The following is a 7788-nucleotide window of genomic DNA, read 5'->3' as shown; positions in this document are numbered from 1 at the left end:
TCCTCAATAAAGGAAGAGACCTGACTTGCTCATCATTTAATCCTCTCTTCTGTTTCAGTGGAATGTAGTGGATAGTAAACCAGGTATAATTTTATTCCTCAAATGTCTGTGTTCTATATGAAAAGACGTCAAAACTCAGATACACCCCATTCATTCATTTATTCAATTATTTATTGAGCAAATATTATGTTCCTGGCACTATTCCAGATGACAGGGATATACCAATGAATGTGCAAAGAACCTTGCCCTCATGGCGACATACATATACAGTATACTACATAATGATAAATATTTTTTAAAAAAGTAACACTGAGAAGGAAGAATAGGAGTATTGAGGATAAGGAGGTTTTAAAATTTTAGATGAAGTAACAGAGAAGATAATATTTAATGTAGATTCCAGTCTTACACAGTCAAGATACAAGACAAATAAAGTACATGGAGCACAATCACAGTAGTTGCTATTTAAGGAAAATTTATAATACCTTAATTTATAATTAATGATTCTTGGATGGGAACTTTCATAGTTTAAGTTCCATGGGGTGAGGAGAAAGAGCTTGTTAAATAAATTCTTGGCTTTTAAAAAGATTATAAATAGAATTTTAAAGCAATTTAGGTGAAAAACTTTCCCAAACAATTTACAGCTGCAATCTAAATATAAATATTTGGTATGTATAATTTAAATCATTTTCTGTATTCACTAAATAGATCCCCTGAGTGTCACTCACACAAGCAACATATTGTTAGCCTAACTCCGATTATTTTAAGCATAGAAAAGTTATAAAGTTCCACTTTAAAAAGTTAATTCAGATAATTTCATTTATTCAAAGAAGTTTTCCTACCAAGATGAATTAGTGTTATTTCCCTGAGCATATTTAAATTCTTACAAAACACACATTTTTAAAGATGTATTTTTCTTGTGCTCCCATGTCTAGCTAGCTAGAGTTTCATGATCCAAAGAGGTAAGGGAAATTCACAAATTATGGTTTTGCTAGAAGCCAAAATAATGTCAACACCTGATGATGAGATTTGGGAAGTATCTGTAGAAACAAGAACAAGAAGACATTTCTCACCTTTGCTTCAACAAGCCTGCCACAGGCATTTCAGTTTGTTTCTGAGTAGCACACATCTCAGTTGTCCATCTTTATCTATTAGACCTTAGTGGCAGTTGACTCTCCCTGGTAGATAAGAACAATACATGTGTAATTTAAGAACCCTTCCTCTTCATTTCAATTTAATTAGTTATTTCTCACTAGGTAATTGAAAATCAAATTTCTCCTTCAACCAAGTTTATCCTTTGCCTTATTTCCTTGGCACTCTGTAATGTACTCAGTCTTCGGCTATCTCTTACAACAGCACACAAGGTCTGATTTCTCACATGCTTTCTCTCTAATAGCTCCTCATGTTTGAAGATTGAGGTCTTGGCTGGATCAAACCCTGCTGTTCTACAGTCTATTAGGAGACCACCTATCCTTTGGGGTGACATTATAACAAGGATTTCTTCCATTGATGGTGCTTTTCCTTCTTTAAAGGGAAGTTTGAACAAGCATTGCCTGGAATGCAAAGAGCTTTTCCCAAAGTTCTTTGGGACTGGATGTAGGGCACAAAGAGAAAGGCAAGAGCTGTATGTTGCTGTCTAGAGAAAAATTTAAGCCTACTAACCCACAGTGAATTAGTTGATATTTTTGCATCATTTTCATAGACATGGATCAAATTCTCAATTGTTCAAAAGCAAATTTCCAAATGTGTGTCAATTGTCCACGAAATTTATTTTTTTCTTTCTCCCTTTTGTTGGACACTTATGAACTTAGGAGAAAACATGTACAACAATTTCCTCAAAAAGACTACATGTGAAATAGTAGGAATTTAACTGATGAAATGAAAATTTTGAATTATCGTAGGATTTGAATCATCCACGCTTCCATTAGATTTAGCTAATACAAATTATTATGTTAATATGCTCTATCACTTTTTCATGCATTACCAGTTTTCACCCTCTTGTAGTCCTAATATAACCACTTCCCAAAAAAGCAGAAGTTCTGGACATCTCGAGAAGTTGCTCTGACACTGAGCCGCCCAATCTTGAGTGGATGTGAAAATTGAAATCTGAAATAAAATTTGAAGGAATATTTAGAAGTACAAGCTTCCCCTTCAGCGTTTCCAATTTAGCCTTCCCCCTCCCCACATTTAACTGGCCTCCTTCTGGAAAGCTGGCCGGCTCTTCAAGGATCAGGATAACTCCTCCAGTTACACTCTATATGGAAGCTCTGGCAGTTACTCTGCTGTTTTTATATGAAGGTTTTATTAAGTCTGTGCCAAACAGCTTCCCGTCAGTGAATCAGCTAAAGATAAAAGTTTTTACTCAAGTGACAACTTTGTAATAAAGGCAGTTTGTGTGTGTGTGTGTGTGTGTGTTAGAAGATGGAGATTTCCCCATGACGGATACTGGATTTTCCTACAAACACACATCAAAGGAAAAGCCTGTTTCTCAACTGGTTCTCATGTTTTCTTCTAGTTGGCTTCTTATCAAGATGATTCAGAAAAGGCTGCTGAACTGTGGTGCACAAACAAGGACATGGGGTACTGATGGCTCAACCTTGTCAGATCCGCTGGGGTTTCTCTGCAGAGCCCAGGGAGTGACTGTCCACTTGAAAAGATTCCCTTCTATCAAGACATGTGGAGAGAAACACAGGAAAACCTGGTTATAAAAACTAAATGGAGATTGCATTTGTTTTGAAGCTTTTCTTAAAATTGCTTTTAGCATTATGCTATGTGTATGGCAGTTGCTGAGGAGAGTAAAACCCAAGGTGGCAGCCACATTATCCTCCCCTTTCTGAGAGTGGTACTAATGGGCCCTAAAGGAGTGTCTTCTAAATTTTAGTAAAAACTAAAACCTTTTAATTGATAATTAAGACATTTGACTACGAATATAAACTCAGAAAAACTTGTGATTTTAGGCTTTCCAATCAGGTCGGAACATGTTTGTTTGTTTTTCAAAATTAAGTCTGATTAAAAATATTTCTAGTTGATGGAAATTGGGTTGTTTCCAGTTTGGGGCTATTATAAATGAATCAGCTATAAACATTTGAGTACAAATCTTTGGGTGAATTTATGTTTTTATTTCTCTTGACTAAAGGAAAAGAGTAGAATTGGTGGGATATCTAGTAAGTATGTATATTTCACTACGTAAGTTACTTGTATGGTTAATCATATAGAAGTGATTGTACAATTTTGCATCCCCACCTGCATTGTATATGGGCTCCACTTGCCATATCCTTGCCAACATTTGGTATGGCTGGTTTAAAATTTTTTTGCCATTCTATGTATGTATATGTATATGCATGTATGTATGTATTGCTAACTTATTGTGGCTTTATTTTCATTAACCTAATGACTAATCACCTTGAGCACCTTTTTCCGTGCTTATTTATCATATATATATCTACTTTGGTTACATGTCTATAAAAACCTTTTGCCTGTTTTTTTATGTTATTTGTCTTTTCATTATTGAGATGTAGAGGTTCTTTGTGTAATTTATATAGATTCTTGTCAGATACATCTTTTGGCAATATTTTCACCTAGTCTGTCGTTTGCCTTTTCATTTTCTTAATACTGTTTTTTTAATGAGCTAAGCCTTTAAATTTTGTTGGAATCCAATGTATCAATTATTTTTTCTCATTTGCAGATTTTTTTGGTTCAATGTAGAATATCTTTGTTTAGCTGAAGTTCACAAAGATTTTCTCATATGTTCTTCCATAGGGGTTTTAATTTTAGCACTTAAACTTAAGTCTACAATCTATTTTGAGTTAATTTTTCTGTATGGTGAAAGTAAGAGTCAAGATTTATATTTTTAATTGTATCTTATTGTTCCAGCATTATTTGTTGATAAAAATATCCTTTCTCCATTGAAATACCTTGGCACCTTTGTCATAAAACATTGAGCAAATATGTGATTGTTTATTTCTGGACTCTCAAATCTATCCCATTGATCTATATGTCTATCCTTTTGCCAACACCATACTATCATACTATCTTGATTGCTGTACCTCTAGAGGCTTAAAAACAGGTAGTATAAATCCTACAACTTGATTTTTCACTTTCAAATTTTTCAGGGGGACTATTTTAGGTCCTTTGAATTTCCTTACAAATTTTAGAATTCACTTTTCAATTTCTACAAAAAAAAGCCTATTTTGACTGGGTTTGCATTGAATCAATAGATCAATTGGGGAAGAATTGACAACTTAATATTGAGTCTTATGAACCATGAAAATGGTATAGATATATACCCATTTATATACCCAAATGGGTATATATTTATACCCAAATATATACTCCATTTATTTGGGTTCTTTTAACCTTACCTTCACATGTGTTGTAGTTTCCAATGTACAGGTCTTACACATGTTTTGTTAAATTTATCCTTAAGTATTTCAGGCTTGTTTCTAGTTTCTTATGATGGAAGCATTGACTATTGATTTGAGACCTTTCTTCATTTCTAATGTAAATATTTATTACTATAATTTCTTCCTTAAGCATTAATTTAGTTGAATTCCACAAAAACTTTAACAGTTTTATTTGGTTAAATTGACCTACATTAAAATGTATATATTTAAAGGATATCATTTGAAATGTTTTCAAATATGTATGTACCCTGAAGCCATCATTACAGTCAAGATAATGAATGTATCAAACACTACCAAGTATTTCCGTGATACCAAGTAATTTATTATTATAAACAATCTCTTGGTAATCTCAAGATACAGTCAAGATAATGAATGTATCAAACACTACCAAGTATTTCCGTGATACCAAGTAATTTATTATTATAAACAATCTCTTGGTAATCTCCCTCTTATTCTTTCTCACTTCACTCTGGTTACTCCTGGTAACATTGATCTGCTTTCTGTTACTGTAGATTAGTCTGCTTTTTACACCTTTAAATAAGTAGAATCATATAATATGTACTCTTTTCTATCTGACTTCCTTCACTGAGTATAATTATTTTGAGATTCATCTATGTTATATTATATTTCAACAGTTTATTCTTTTTATTGCTTAGTAGTATTCCATTTTATGGATATACCACAATTTGTTTATCCATTCACATGTTGATGGACTTTCGGGTTGTCACTGGTTGTAGTGGTTCCCACTTTATAGCTATTACATATAACATTTCTATGAGTATTGGTGTACATCTATTTCTATGGATACATGCTTTCATTTCTCTTGGATAAATACCCAAGAATGGAAAATTTGGATTATATGGTACATGTATGTTTAACTTTTTAGGAAACTGCGAATCTGTTATCCAAAGTGGTTATGCCACTTTACATTATCACCTGAGGTATAAGAGATTTTCATTTGCCTTATTACTATATTATTCCTTAAATTCATATTTTATTTGAATGTTACCTGAGAAAATCTCTTCCTTAAATATTTTAAAATACTCAAGATTTCCATTTGACGTTTCATCTATGGACGAAAGCCTTTCAAGATAAAATCACTCTTGGGGGACAATTGAGCATGGTGTTACATTTTTCATACAAATACAAACATTAATATTTGATTCTGTTCTGTTCTGGTGCCAAAGCTGAGATATGAGCCTGAGGGCTGCAGCAGCCATGCTTATAAGTTCGCCCAAAAGAATGGGACCAGCAAGCAGAGAAAGAAACAAAGAGAGAGAAGGAGAGAATAAAAGGTGGAGGGGAGACAGATTGATAGAATTCAAATCCCTTGCTTCAGCATCTAGTTACATGAGATAATATATTTCACTTTTTTGCCTTTAACAGGGTATTATATGTCATCCCTCCCCACAAGCTACATATTTTAATTAATGAGACCACAGTAACACAGGAATAACACACCACGCAATTTTGAAAAGACAGAATGTAACATACTGCTAAGTGATAGATACCTTGTCCTTCTATTATGTCACTTCTATTATATCATCTCTCAAGCTCTACGTGATCAGTATTAGGCAATTGTGAAAGTGAGAATTCACTGGGAGCCATTGAGGATATAAGAAGCTGTATAAGTTTCTGTTGTTCTGAAAGCCTCTATTTAAAGAAAGTTCTGAGGCTCATACACCTTTCAGACCTCCACCTGGCATCCTGTACCACCATCACCCACTTTGTCTCTTGTGTTCCCACAGCATAAAGCTTGTCCTATTTTTTTTTCAAAAGCTTTCAGGAGAGCTTCCCTGGTGGCGCAATGGTTGAGAGTCCGCCTGCTGATGCAGGGGACACGGGTTCGTGCCCCGGTCTGGGAAGATGCCACATGCCATGGAGCGGCTGGGCCCGTGAGCCATGGCCGTTGAGCCTGCGCATCCGGAGCCTGTGCCCCGCAACGGGAGAGGCTGCAGCAGTGAGAGGCCAGCGTACCACAAACAACAACAACAACAACAACAAAAAAAACTACAATGAGGTATCACCTCACACCAGTCAGAATGGCCATCATTAAAAAGTTTACAAATAATACACTCTGGAGAGGGTGTGGAGAAAAAGAAACCCTCCTACACTGTTGGTGGGAATGTAAATTGATTCAGCCACTATGGAGAACAGTCTGGAGACTTCTTAAAAATCAGAAACAGAGTCACCATATGATCCAGCAACCCCACTCCTGGGCATATATCTGGAGAAAATTCTAATTCGAAAAGATACATGCACCCTGATGTTCATATCAGCACTATTTACAATAGCCAGGACATGGAAGCAACCTAGGTGTCCATTGACAGATGAATGGATAATGAAAATGTGGTACACATATACAACAAAATATTACTCAGTCATAAATAAGAATAAAATAATGCCATTTGCATCAACATGGATGGACCTAGAGATTATCATATTAAGTGAAGTAAGTCAGACAGAGAAAGACAAATATCATATGATATCACTTATGTGTAGAGTCTAAAAAAAAATGATACAAATGAATTTATTTACAGAACAGAAATAGACTCACAGACATAGAAAACAAAATTATGGTTACGAAAGGGGTTAGCAGGGGAGGGGAGGAACAAATTAGGAGTTTGGCATTAACATATACACCCTACTATATATAAAATAAACAAGGACCTACTATATAGCACAGGAAACTATATTCAATATCTTATAATAGCCTGTAATGTAAAATAATACATATTATATATATAATATATATAATATCTGAATCGCTTTGCTGTGCACCTGAAACAAATGCAACACTGTAAATTAATTATAATTCAATTAAAAACTGATTAAAAAAAGAAGCATTTGTAGATGGATGGTATTTAGGTAATGATAAGTCTGCTTGTAAAATATTTGTACAATTTTATAATTTTATGCCTCATTTACCCATTTACCTATTTTAAAACCCTCACTTGGGCTTTGTTACCATTAGTAAGTTCTCAGATATTTTTTGAGTTTTTAAGTTGAAAGGTGTTGTGTTAGACATGTTGTGTTAGACATTTTAAGTGTTTGAAAGTTGTCCACAAATAAAAGATATCAAAACATTAAACCTTTCTATTACTGTGAAAAAACAAACTGTTTCAAATAAATCTTTTTCTGACTGGGCAGTCCATTTATCCATGAAGAAACTTCCACTAACAAATGGTATGATCAAGAACCTCTTATTAACAAAGCATTGTCATGGTATGTACAAACGTAGACTTAAAAATTCTGTATGATTTGAAATCTGATTAGCTCCACAATTACCTCTGTTTATGCTTAGTCTTGACAAAACCCCCAAAATTTACTGAAGTCACCCTTCACTTCTGAATAAGCAGGGACTAACACTTTTCTCTAAAGCGCTTCA

At 34.2% G+C, this 7788-nt stretch overlaps 1 long non-coding RNA gene across 1 annotated transcript in view; it reads right to left on the bottom strand.

Moving 5' to 3' along the window:
* Positions 1–2088, bottom strand: part of LOC308612389 — a 9162-nt gene extending 7074 nt beyond the window's left edge. The window contains exons 1-2 of the long non-coding RNA XR_014015105.1: positions 1982–2088; positions 1071–1175 (exon numbers count right to left, since the gene is read on the bottom strand). This is a non-coding gene — a long non-coding RNA (uncharacterized lncRNA). The remainder of the gene's footprint in view (positions 1–1070; positions 1176–1981) is intronic.
* Positions 2089–7788: the final 5700 nt, after the last annotated feature.

Source organism: Mesoplodon bidens (genome assembly GCF_964165515.1).
Source record: "Mesoplodon bidens genome assembly, chromosome: 2".
NCBI lineage: Eukaryota > Metazoa > Chordata > Mammalia > Artiodactyla > Ziphiidae > Mesoplodon > Mesoplodon bidens.
Note: the sequence above shows the minus strand (reverse complement) of the source record. Positions and strands in the feature narration are given on the sequence as shown.